This window comes from Crocodylus siamensis, chromosome 13, assembly GCF_052110815.1.
Source record: "Crocodylus siamensis isolate JL-2025a chromosome 13, ASM5211081v1, whole genome shotgun sequence".
NCBI lineage: Eukaryota > Metazoa > Chordata > Crocodylia > Crocodylidae > Crocodylus > Crocodylus siamensis.
Window position 1 is genome coordinate 10,390,835 of NC_143407.1, and position 13,366 is coordinate 10,404,200.

Genomic DNA, 13,366 nt, shown 5'->3' on the forward strand with positions numbered 1-13,366 from the left:
GCTTTGCACAGCCCTAGTCTTTATTATAGCACTTGATTGTGTAGCCCTTATTGTTATGTAATTTAATTTTCTTGATTTTTCTAGGAGTGTTTCTTAGATTTTGAGTTTTTTCTGTCCTCAAAAATGCTTTCAGTCCTCGTCCTTTGGGGTCCCATCTGTAAATGTGAGAATGTACCCTCTGTTCTGTCATCAGAATCCTTAATAAAATATTGAATAGAATAGGGAACAGGACCCAGAAAGATACCACTGAAATATCTTCCCTATTTGATCATGAACTGCCCCTTAAGCATGATTGTTCCATCAGCTGTGCTCACACCTGGTGGTGAGTTCCCTGTTTTGCTTATGAGATTGGATGTGGGATGGTGTCAAGGCCTTGTAAACTCAAGATATATGATATCTACTGCTTCTGCCTTATTCAGTAGACCAAATAGCATCTGAAAGAAGGAAATTTGATTGTTCTTGTATAATTTGTTTTCAACAAGTCCTTGTCACCTGCTTCAGTCACCTTATTAGTCTTCCATAAATGGATTGCTTAATAATTGGTTCTGGTATATTTAATAGAATCATAGAAAATGAGGGTTGGACGAGACCTCAGGAGGTCACATCCAATCCAACCTCCTGCTCAAAGCAGGACCATCCCCAACTAGATCATCCCAGCCAAGGCTTTGTCATTACATTTTTTTATACAAAGCTAACAGTTGGAAGCCACTTTGTATTAGAGGATTTCAGAGAAATAAGGACCAATTATATATAAGCTACTCAGTATGTTGATACATTTTTTATACATTTTCCAAGTATCACATTTGACTTACCCGGGTTGAAAAGACCAGACTCCCTAAGTAATTCTTGGTTCCTCATTTGTTCTAGTGGCTAAGATTAGGAATTTTTTTTTTTTTAATGTTGAGAAAATGGAAATACGAGGGAAAGTATAAGAAACATGAGTAAAACAAGATTAACTCTTGGTGAATAACTTCACTGAATACAGAAAAAATATAGGAAGAATAGACTATTAAAGGAACTGAAAGCATTTGTACCCCACCCATTTCTCTAAGGGAAGGAGTTAAAGTCACATTCATGGCATGCCTGTATTTTAAAATGTCATGCTCAATGTATTTGTGGAGCTCAGCAATTCTGGGCTTCCAAAAGAGTAGATAAAGTCAGAGCTACTACTAACAGAAAATGACTTTGGGGAAGTGCTAAATTAATCTCAAGTCAGGCTCCCATTACTCATGCTTTATGTTGCCATACTATTGGGTAGCAAAACCTGGGATCTCTTGATTTGCATAAAATCTCTCTGAAGTGGTGCCAAAGATAGGGAGGGAATGCAGCACTGAGCTGGAATCACAATGACAGATATGCAAGCAAATGCTAAAAAAAAAGCTATTTCTTTTAGGCCCCACATCACCAAGCAAGGCCCAGGAATCCAAAGGAATGAGGCAACCAAGGGCATGCCTATACATTCTCCTTCTGGACACTGCCACCAAAATAAACCCTGCCCACACACCCCAGCTTGGGTACACTAGGGACCAGAAAGCAGGCAGAGTGGATATCTTGGAGCTAGCTGGCATGCATGCCCCATAGACGCACTCAGGCTCTCTGACTCTCAAGACTGGCACTGAAGTTGGGAGGGGAAGGGTGTTTAGTAGGCCTTTGTGACTCTGCAGTGATCCAATCTGGCTTCAGATCTGGCTGCTTCAGATGGCCGCGATGTGACCCAGAGCTCGGGACCAGGTTTCCAACTCAATCGGGCCAAAGCGTCAGAGCTGCCTTGGAGATCCTGCCACAGGGTATAATGGGGAATCAATGAACTATCTATAACCTTGTTGTTTTTGTCTGATTTGGATGACTTTTTCAGGGATAGTAGCCTCTGATGAGAGCATGGAACCTGCCAAGCTTCAAGAATATTGGTGCAGGGGTTTGGGGGGAACTGTACCCCAAATTCTTGAAAGCCAAACTGATGTCACGGCTGTGTGTCACACCACAGGGGGGTGAAAACTTCAGGGGTGGTGGGTCTTGCTGAGGCCACATCTTGCCAAATTTCAAGATCGGTGCAGGGCTTTGGGGGGAACTGCCCCTCAAGCTGGGAGAAGCAAAACTGGTGCCATGGGTGACACCGTGTGTGTTAAGGCGCAGCGGGGCGACAGCTGCAGGGATGGTGGCCCCTGCTGTGACGCTTGCCAGCTGTGGAGGAGATCGGTGCAGGGGGCTCTGGGGCCCTGCACCCCTAGCTGCTGACAGGCAAAACTCCTGCCAAGACTGTGTCCTTCTGTATTGATTCTTTCCTCTCCTTAGCCTGGTTTTGTGGGTGCTAATTGATGCTCGTTAAGTTGTAAAGTAGTAGCTAGGTCCCGTGTATTGAGCTGGTCCCTGAGTCCCTGAGTGAATCATGATTGATTGGTAACTGGGAACACAGCAGCTTAGCAGCCAGGCCTGCAGCGGTGTCTCCCCTCCCCGCCCCAAGACAGACACAGCCAGTCTCACGGCACCCACGGCACCAGTTCTGCTTGTCCGCAGCTTGTAACCGAAGAAACAAGGAAGGAAGCTACTCCACAGCTATTTGGCCTCAGTCTTCACAAAAAAAATAAGCTGCAACTGGACAGCTAACAAAAAGCATTACAGACAAAGCTGGGGAAATAAATGCTGGAGGCTGTGCTTACTAAAGAGAGCATCAGAGAGCTTTTAGTTAGCTTGAATTAATTTAAGTCAGTGTGCCTGTGTGTGTAAATCTAATTTGCCAGGAAAGAGAAGCTGATTGCTGGAAACCATTTTGCATTAGGGGGTTTAAGAGAAATAAGGATCAATTATATAAGCTACTTAGTATGCCACCGTCTTGAAAGGCTCTGTGGCTTACTCAGAGGGCAGGGGACATGCCTGAGGATGTTGGGATTAGTTTTCATGAAAATCCTTCACATTTCCTAACGTACCGATTTGAAGCTTGGTTGTGTTCATTGAAAAAAAAAAGACTTATTTTGATAGGGAAAAAAAGTGAATGTGCTGGTCTCAAGGAAGTCATTCATTAGCAAAAGATTTTTTCAGCTACTGTGCTAACTGGTATAGTGTCAATGCCTACAGGAAAGACAGCTGTCTGGAGAGTGCCCAGAACAGGAGATCAAGGGGTGGTGTAGAAAGAGAGAAAAAGAGACCGCAGATAATATAGGATGAGGAGGGGGAAAAAAGGTGACGAAGGGAAATCGTGTTTCAAATGCTAATCCACTATTTTTTGCTTCCGTCTCAAAGCAGCTCAGTGTTACCTGTTCATGCAATCTGGAGTTGTGTTGCTTTTCTCTGCTTCTGAGTCTTCATTTTCCAAGGCTAGAAATAGCTTGGCTATTAATATTTAGAGGCTTGTTGCTGGTTTTCAACCAAAGGTCTCTCCTTGTTTCTTGTGTGCAATGTTTGCTAATCTCAGGGTACAAAAAGTGACTCCTAGAACTAGCCCCAGGGCCTGTCTACATGGGAAAGCTATTTATTACGCAATGAAATAACCTATAATTTGAATTCAGAAAGGAGTTTCTATTTCATAATAATTTCCCATGGGAACACTTTCCCTAAGCAGACTAAACCAAACTGCCCAAACATCCTCTTTGTGTGAAATGAGAACATCTGCAGTGGAAGCTTTTTGCTCTTTACCCATGTAGATGGGCCCAGGTTTGCATTTGAATTACATATTGAGTTAATTCTTCCTGCAAAAGGAGGGATCTTCAGGTCTGCCATTTAAAGGTGGGCATTTGCATCGCAAAGGAAAACAAAGGTCCCACCTGTGGGGTCAGTTGAGTTCTTCTTCTTCTTCTGCAATCCCTCATAGTCAAGAATGATTGTCTTCCCTGGTTGTCTTATCTGTGGGTCCAAAGATGGCTGATGAGGCTGATCCAGGATCAATAGGCTCCATTGCAATGAAGGCAAGTGCGGGGTGTGGATTCTTGATTCGGTCCACGACACGCTGTTTCTGCAGCTCCCGCTTTCCTGTCTGCTGTTGTCATCATGAGGTTTCAAAGTAGTTAAATCATTACGGGGTACTGCAGATAAGGATGGGTCTGTCCAGACAAGCGAAGAGCCTACCATACCACTTACCCCGCATATATCTACGATATGTGTCATGTGCCACAGAAGAGGGAAACCCAGGAAGCAGTAGTGTGACACCAAGTACACACCAGCTGTGGTTTCCCCCAGACCAGACAGCACTTTTATAGGCCCCAGAACAGCTGCAAAGGGAAGAAGCATTCAAACCTCTGGAAACGCCAGTGTTAGGCTGCTCAGATATACTAGTCCCTGACCTCTTGAGGGAGTGCATAGCACAGGTCAGCCAGGACATGATCACACCCAACTAGACCTTTTCCACTGAAATGTTTTCCTGTAGATTCAAAGTAAGTTTTAAAAGCGGTGTCTGTGTTGGCAAAACATTCGAATCGATGTGAAATTTGACTTTCAGTTCAGGAATGCTTCTTTTCTCTCCCATTTTACTTCCCTAAGTCTTCCCTGTCTTCTGAACCAATGTGAAGAAGATGCTTTTTAAAAAATTTGGAGACTCAAAACTATTTGGAGTGATCCCCTGCCCCCCCCCACCCCCCCCCCATTTCTGAAAGTGAAGCAAGAGCCTTTCCATTCTCATGAACAGGGTTCTTTCGTTTCATTGAGAATGTCCTTTTGTGAAAAAAAATCCTATGTTTTTCTTGGGAGAGGAACATCAGCGTCTCTCAGCTTTGCCCTTAACTATGTCCCCAGGCCCCCCTGCCTGCTCCATAGCATGGGGCAAATAGTATGCAGAGTTTGTGACATTTAATGGGTAAATTATATGTGGTGACAAATGACTCTTTCCCCTGGGTCTTGCCTCCATGGAATATGAAAAAAAAAAGGTCCCTTCAGGCATTTATAGATGTTATGTTTTTCTATGTTTCTATTTTCTGGTCTCAGATCAGTCCTGTGGTTATAGATGCAAGAAGAGATAAGCTGGTTCATTTGACAAAGCCCCAGCCATACCTCTGGGGTAGATAAAATGTGTCCTTGCCTCTGTTTTACAGCTGGAGAAAACTGAGGTTCAGAGACAGGCCAGTCAGTCATGTAATTGCACTTGTGTTAAATGTTGGTGCTTATTGGTATTAATAACTCTGGTGGTGGACACTTCTGAGAAACCGGTTCTATCTATCTATCCATCTTCACAACCATCTCCCCATATAAGGGACTTTAGCAATTGCTAGTTCCTGGATTACAAAGGCAGAAAGAGAGATGGCTAATAAGGTAGAAAGAGTCCTTATAATGAAGAATTCCTCAAAGAAATACCCAGTGTTTCCATAGGTGAAGGAGGTGATCATTTCTATCCTCAAGAAGCTGTTCTCAGGAGTTTGAAGTCCCTTCATGCCTTCCAGCGGACCATAGAATAATTAACAACCTATTCATGTATTCCAGCAACACCTGCTTGGGTGAGTACAAAACTGGGATCTTACAGCCTGGTGGTGGGAAGAATATATTTTCTCCGATCTGTACCGGGATACCAATTCTCAAGCTGTGCTCCCTGGAACAAGAAACGGATAATGGGCATTTTTCTCCACGGATTTTTGTTCTGCAGAAATAAGTGATTCAAGTTCATGATTTGATCTTGCTTGCATTCATTTAATGAGTTGGTTAATTGTTGACTTCAGTTCATAATTTTTGATTTTTAGCTGATTGACTGAAATTGTAGCCTTGGCTTTGATTATTGTACTGTTTTGTTTTAGAAAGCTTAACAGGTGTTTTAGTACCTAATTAGGAGTTTAGTTGGTTTGTCATTGGTTTGCTAATTAATTTGCAATCAAACCCATACAAAGCAGGCAAAGCTGCTTTCGCTTTCAAAATGTCAGTACAAGTCACAATCCATAAAATGTCAAAGGGGATATATTGACAATACCTTTGACTCTGTTTTTATGTTCAAACCTAGGCTTTTTGACTGGTCTGGCATCCGAACAGGGAGCCTGTTAACTTTTTTGGAAGAAAATCCCAGTTTCTGCACTAATGACCTCTTTGGGGGGATTGGAACTAGATACCAAACTGATTTCAGTATATGTGATCTGTCTTTGACAAGGGCAGGCTGTGAATTAAAATGGGGAAGCAGTTTTGTGAGCTGAAGAGGGAAGTAGATGAGTCACTATTTTGTTGTGACTAGAAAAAAAAAGGGAAGGGTTTTTTTTTTTATAGCCCATACTGGGCAGAGAACTACTTTGCTTTCACTGAAACTACAGTTTGGACCTCAACACTTCCCTCTTATTTTTTAAGCAGTACCTGCAAATTAATATCAAGCTACAGGTTGCCAAGAAAAGCACATGATCCATGAACACTGCTGAGTATATGCCTCATCTGTATGCATTGCTGTGACTGGAGTGGAGCATAGGTTATAGTCACCTTGCTTTAAATTAGCTTGCTCAGGTACTACTAGCAAGTTAGCCCAGGAGCATAGAGGTCAGTGAAAGCTAATTCACTGGCTTTGTAGATGGATTTTGCAGTTTTGCTGACTTCTGTGCTGCTGCTGCCAGACTGTTACCAATACCTGAGTGTGACAAGCAGGAGCCTTTCTCTTGGTGGCTCTGCCCTCCTGTTGTGGGTCAACTGCCTGCTTACTCGCCTGCCATGCCTTAAACTTGATTGACTGATTAAATGTAATTAGTGGGAGGCTGCCCACTTTACGTGCCCCATTGCTGGGGGCGCTGTCTGCGGCTCCTTTTCCTCCCCTACACTGCAGCCCAAGCCTCGCAGATGGTACTAACGTGGTATTCAATCTGGGCCCTGCTGTGATTTGACCCTGTCTTTGCCTTCTCTCAGGGGCTCCACACTGCCCCCCTTGCCCTGGGGCTTCTTGTTCCTTGCAGCCCTCTCTCTGGGCTCCTCACTGCCCTCCCTTGTTCTAGGGCTTCTCACGGCCCCCTTGCTCTGGGGCTGGGGTTAATGCACCCCAAGTGCTGCACACTCTCTGGTGCCAGGGTCCCCAAACTACCGTGGAGCCCCTATGAGGCCTCCTCCAACCCCTAATAGCCTTATCCGGGCCTCTGGTCAAACAGCAAACACAAAACCACAGAGCCCCCGGGCTATAACATAAAAAGCTAAACCGTCGGGCAACATTCAATCCCTACCGGGAAATACTCCAACCCATAGCAGCACTCAGGGGATGCTCATGCAGTCGGGCCTTCTCCCCTCTGTCTGCACTGGCCGAGCCCCCCCGCTCTTGGCCGCCAGAGGGGAACTGCCCTCCTGGCCTCACACCTGGGCTTAAGAAGAGCCAAGCCCTGCCCCTTCCTGTCCGCTGGCTCCCCACCGGTTGCTCTAGCAACCAGCACCTGTGACTCTGGCTGCCCTGGTAACTGGCAGCTGAGCATCCCTCTTCTTGCCACTAGGGGCCTCTCCCAAGCCGGCACAGGGCACCTGAGTGCTCTGCGACACTGAGCTACCTCATTTTAAGCCAGCTTGGGTGTGTCTGTGCTCCTACTGCAGTCCCAGAAGTCTCTGCAGTATAGATGTGTCCTGAGAAACTCTGCAGTGCCTTCCCTCACACCGGAGAAGACCTCATGATGACGAGAGCAATAAGCTAGATTTTTCCACAAGAAAGAATGAAACCGTGAGTGTCAAATGTTTCAGTTGTATTTCTATGAAGCGATGTCTCTCTTATCTAACCTTACATACTAGATTATGGGGGGGGTGGAATTATGTAGGGCGGAGTGCTGCTTACTGAGTTCTGGCAAGCCATCAAGGGCTGCATGACAGGCAGCCAGGGGCAGATAAATATTAATTTTCTAAACTTTTTAGGAGCCCCACGGGCCAGGTAGAATGGCCTGGCGGGCCCCATCTGGCCCCCGGGCTGCATTTTGCCCACCCCTGCTCTAGGACCTAGCTCTGAATCAACTACATCCTTTAATCAGAGTCGGTCAGTTCACTTGCAATGTGAAGCTAAAGTAAGGTTCTTTATGTTAGCTTCATTAACCAAAGAGATCGTGGAGTTTGACCCCTCACCTTCCGAGGAGAGGGGGGCTGTCATCTGCAGAACAACATTACCCAAACTGTTAAGGGCATAATAACAAGTGCTTTGAAGCAATGCTGCCTTTGTTGTGTGTTGCTTTATGGCACTGTTTTTTTAGATCTTCTGTTTGTTGTTAACATAGCAAATAGTCTGGACAGAGAAGAATTAAACTCACTCAGCCTTGGATCAAGTATTGGAAAAAAAGTTGGATCAAAAAACCACAGTGGCAAGAAATTAACAGAAAAAAACCCAAATGAACATTAGCAGCAAACAGGGCTCCTGTCTAATGTGGGTTAAAAAGGACTCCTGGTATGCAGGAGGGATAGAGCCCCTTTGGGTTCATGAAAGGGATGTGACTCAGCAAGGGAGAGAGGCAAAGGAAGCAGTACTTTGAAAGCAATAATTAATAAATGATTCTCCACAAGAGCATCCAGGATCCACAAACATATTGCTACCATCAGAATATTTTGGGAGGCTCCCAGAAGGGAACACGGTTAACAGTTTTAATATGGACCTAAGTGACTAACCCCACAAAATGTGTTTCAACATGCCTCCCCCTAAAACAAGACATAACTAAGAAATCACATTAGGAACAAATTACTCGCTATACAAAAACAGTAAATCCCATCAATCGAGTTTACAGGTTAAGTTTCACAGAGACGCCACCCAAGGACACTCAACAGTCAAAGCTGTGTGACTGCTGATAGCAGGGGAAAGGACCAGACAAGCATCCTTGCTTAGGGCAGTTGTACCAGGAGAAGCCAGTGTGAAGGGTTGGACTGAACCCAGGTAAAACTTCCCATGAAGGTGACTGATACCAGAACTCAGAAAGCATGATTAAGAGCTCCTGCCTAAGGAAATAGAAAAAAAGAAGACACCGTATGCTTGGCCAGACAGTATTTGTGCTTTGAAACCAGGGAAAGCTGATCTGAAATTGGAGCACCCTTTATTGGGAAACTCGTCCCTAAAAAAAAAGGGTAGTAGAAGCTCAGTAATTAGGGTCTCTCCACCATATGTGGTGAAAGAAAACTAAAAACGTAGGCTGCAAAACTTATAGCAAATGGAAAATAAAGCCTCTAAAAAACAGGAAACCCAATATTAAGATATTAGTCTAGGCAGTGAATGACACACAAGAAAAATTGTTGTTCTTGTTAACAACCTATACCAAAAAAGTATGACAGTGTCAGGCATAGACATCCTTGTGGGGACTTCCTTCCCAGAGGAGCTGACTGCAGCAAGGCAGCCTGTAGGAGATGGTCCATACAATTAGGGCACATAAGGAAATGAAAACCCTCACAACAAAAAATATCAAGGGACACAACCAGCACAACCCACATTGGGAAAACCAGGATTGGATGAGTCTATTCAGTTTAAATTCTGAATTTCAAAATTCAAGATCCCCTGTGAAGAACATGCAGAAATTGATTATTTCCTCTCCTTAGCCTGTGGTTTGTAAGTGTTAATCATTGCTAGTTAAGTCCTTAACACCTACAAAACCACAGACTAAGGAGAGGAAATAATACAGACGATCAGCTGCCCCAAGACAGATACAGTCAGTTCCACAAGCACCCATGGCACAAGTTTTGTCCATCAGCAGCTAGGGGTGCAGGGCCCCAGAGCCCCTCTGCACCGATCTCCTCCACAGCTGGCAGGCATCGTGGCCTCAGCAGGGGCCACCATCCCTGCAGCTGTCACCCCGCTGCACTACACAGTGTCACCCATGGCACCAGTTTTGCTTGTCTGCAGCTTGAGGTGTAGTTCCCCCCAAACCCCTGCAGTGATCTTCTTGAAACTTGGCAGGTTTCATGCTCCCAGGAGAGGCTACCACCCCTGCATGTTTCATCCAAATCAGACAAAAAAACCAAAGTTATAGATATTTCATTGATTCCCCATTATACCATACGGTCAGATGTCTGAGGCGGCTCCGAAGCTTCGGAGCCGCTTCAACCAGATCAAAACGGGAACCGGTGTGGAGCTCTGGATTGGATCCCTGGCACCCAAAACAGCCGAATCTGAAGCTGGATCGAACAGCTGCCTACTTGCACAGGCCTACTGCATATTTGCAGAATGGAGCCAGATTTAGACACCAGGGAATCCCAGTTTCAAAAGAAAAAAGAAGCACGCAGAAAAAAAGCAGGGTGGCACATGTGGCAGCAGCATGTACAGCCCAAAAGCAGAGCCTGGTCAGCCAGAGCCATGCTCTGGTTGCTGGCCAGGCTGCATGCACCCAGATTCCTGCTGCTGGAGCCCCTGGAGGCCTCCAGGATGCCAAGTAAGGTGGCTGATGCCAGCCCAGGTGCTGGCCCCAGCCTCCCCTACCCCACCCAGAGCATTTTTCCCTGCACTAACCCTAAGTGTGGGAGCATGCACCAGGGCAAAAAGTAGTGGCATGAATTTGTGCCGCTGCTTTTTTCCCCAACGGCAACTGTACACCCCTGCTCATGGGGATGCAGCCAAATAATGAGTGTAAGTAAAGAGATCTTATTTACTGTCAGCCAGCTGATTAGACCAGCAGGAGGGGAAAATGCACAGGGGTTACACACCTGAAGATGAGATACACAAAATGTAACTGTGCTATGCTTGTTATACATTAAATGACTATAGAAACTAATTACATTTGCATATTTGCTTAAGAAACCAATGATCAGTTACAGCACAAATATCTATGCAGGTGTAGCCTCTTTTACTACTTTGGTATGTGTACCGATTTGTTGCTTCCTTACAATTAAGCCTTTTTTTTTTAAACCTTTCTCTCTTTCTGGGAGGTGTGTTACTTAATTTTTCATTCCCCACGTGCAACTGTAAACAATTTTTTGCTCATTATTTTTGACAGGCCAGCCAATGCAGTGATTAATATCTTCCATGAATGGAAAGGGAGAAGATGCGGGAGGCTTGGTTCAGAGCAAAAATCTTGTTAAAGTAAGGAGAAGAGGAAGTGAGGAGGTTGAGAGGAAGGGCAGCTAGAAGCTGAGGTTTGCTGAGCAAAGGTTTTGCTGAAGCCTTGGTAAAACAATGTCAGGGTTACAGGGTTTCTAGTCCATCTACCTGCACAGCGCTTCTGGATTTGCAACCAGAAGAGGGATCTTCAAGTGAAATTACTTTGCCAGTAAGACCAATGGGAAACCACAAGCTTATAAGAAAACAGAACCAAATTAACTAGGCGCACCCAAGATCAGGTATATCTCGAGGAAGTTTTCTGGGTGAAGCTGTATCAACCTAACACTTCCTTTTGCAGCATTTCCCTTAAGGTCAAAAGCCTGTTGATGGACAAAGACTTCACTGACATGACAAAGTGTACAACTCTCAATACCCTGTGGCCTTTACCATGCAGGCCAATCATAAAAGAAAAGGCCATAACAATGTTTATGTATCACTCCATTGCACGTGGGATTAAAAGCCCTGATAGGACCTGAGAGAAAATAGCTCTGATGTCTATCCAGGGAAAATGGTAATATTTACAAAAGAGCAGTTAGTGCAAATCTCAATCCAAAAAAAAAGTGAAATCTGCTAAATAAAAGGGCTTAAAGCTGTCATAAAATATCCCCTCTGCACAGCCTAGAAAACTTGTGGTTAGTCCTTGTCTCTCAGATGTCCCAGAAGAATTTGAAATAAATGTAAATCTTATGTGAATGCCATGAACTTCCCTACAAGAGGGTGGTGGGCAGGGAGGGTGCCAGGAAAAAAATTGCAGATTAAAATGAAAGGGTGAGCAGTCAGTAAAAACTTTTCTCAATTTCAAAGCCAAAAATCTTAATGAGTACCAGCTTAGTTCAACAGCCAAACAAAAAAGCAGTCTTCAAAACAGTGTTTAACATTTGTGTGGCAGTCCCATCATTAGAAAAAATGATTAAAAAGTGCTCCAAATATCTGAGTAAATGCTATACTCTGCCTGAGTATTTGTAGGTTTAGAGTCTGTCATTCATTTTGAATCAGACTTTATAGTCAGGGTCACAGACTGAATTTAGAGAATGGAGTTGTCTGCTTTATAGTCCGAAGAAGGACAAGTGTACTCTTGCAGACGCAAGAGCGCACAAAATCAAGCCCACACCGGGTGCATCTATCTATGCAATTAGCACGTAACAATAAACTGTAGCACAGTTCTCTCCAGAGTTTTTCTCCCAAGTGCAGTGTTTACACGTGTGCCTGGGATTGCAGCATGTTGAGCCGGGGCAGAGCAACAGGGGAACCGGGAGGGTCAGCCTGCCAGTCTGGAGCTGCTCCACCCCAGGTCAGTGTGCTGTGGAGGGGCTGGCTGGGCAGGAGGATGCTCCAGTGCAGGCCTAGCCAGCAGGCAGGCCCCACACTGTAGCACCCCCATGTCCCAGCAAGCCCCGGTTACTGTGCGCATGTGCGTTTTGGTGCATGTAGCTACTCCATTGTAGGATAGTATTTGTCCCAGACAGTAATATCCTATAGTGGAGTTAGTTTCATAGTTTTATAGTTTCTAGGGTCGGAAAGGACCTCAGCAGATCATCAAGTCCGAACCCCTGCCATGGCAGGAAAGAGTACTGGGGTCAAACGACCCCAGCAAGGTGTTCATCCAGCCTCCTCTTAAAGACCCCCAGGGTAGGAGCCAGCACCACTTCTCTAGTAAATTTACTGCACCCTAATATGGGTGCATGTATAGACGGTGAAGCTAATTAGTCAGCTCTGCAATGACACGCACATGTAGATGCACCCACTATTCCCAAAGTTTGTCAGCTAACTTTTGAAACTCTGTAACAAAACTATGATTGCAGCTAACAGAACAGATGAGCCAGAGATCTGGGAAAGAGCGTTTTGGTTTTTTTTTAATACCTCTCAAAACTTGTTATCCACTAGGATAAAAACCTGTGAATAACGCTTCCTTCAAATTTAGTTAGAACGATGTAAAATGTGTATGTAATTTAAGATTAAACCCCCCCATTAATTATTATTTAACAGTATACAACTAGCACAGAAAATATTTGGCAAAGCAAAAAGTAAAAACAGCTGTTCTTAACATTTCAGGGTTTTTTTGTGATTTTGGGGAGGAAAACTTAGCTTAAGTATGGTTGAAATCCCTACAGATCAAAGAGCTCCATTTCATTTTAGCAAACAATATAAACTACCACCATCTGCTTATAAATCCGTACTGAAGAGACTGGCTACGCTCCAGAATAGAAAAAAAAATGATGCATGAGTGCCATTCCCCATTCAGTAGTCCAATCTGGACTGCTTTAAACCTATGGAAACTGGTGGTTTGCTGTAAGCAGCAAACAGCTTAAATACCCTCCTTTGTTTTGGTGGCTAATGGAATACATAAATCAACACATAGCTGAGGTTTCTAAAGGCAGATTTCAATCCATCTTGGCCATAACAAATGAGACTTGAATCTTAAAGTTGGAGCTAAATGATCAGCATAATTTG

General features: G+C 44.5%; 1 protein-coding gene across 2 annotated transcripts in view; it reads left to right on the forward strand.

Moving 5' to 3' along the window:
* The first annotated feature begins 7,438 nt into the window (after nt 1–7,438).
* Nucleotides 7,439–13,366, forward strand: part of LOC149853887 (adhesion G protein-coupled receptor E3-like) — a 33,209-nt gene continuing 27,281 nt past the window's right edge. For both annotated transcript variants that reach the window (XM_090026148.1, XM_090026149.1), the window contains exon 1: nt 7,439–7,579. The gene's annotated coding sequence lies outside the window, so the exon portion shown is untranslated. The remainder of the gene's footprint in view (nt 7,580–13,366) is intronic.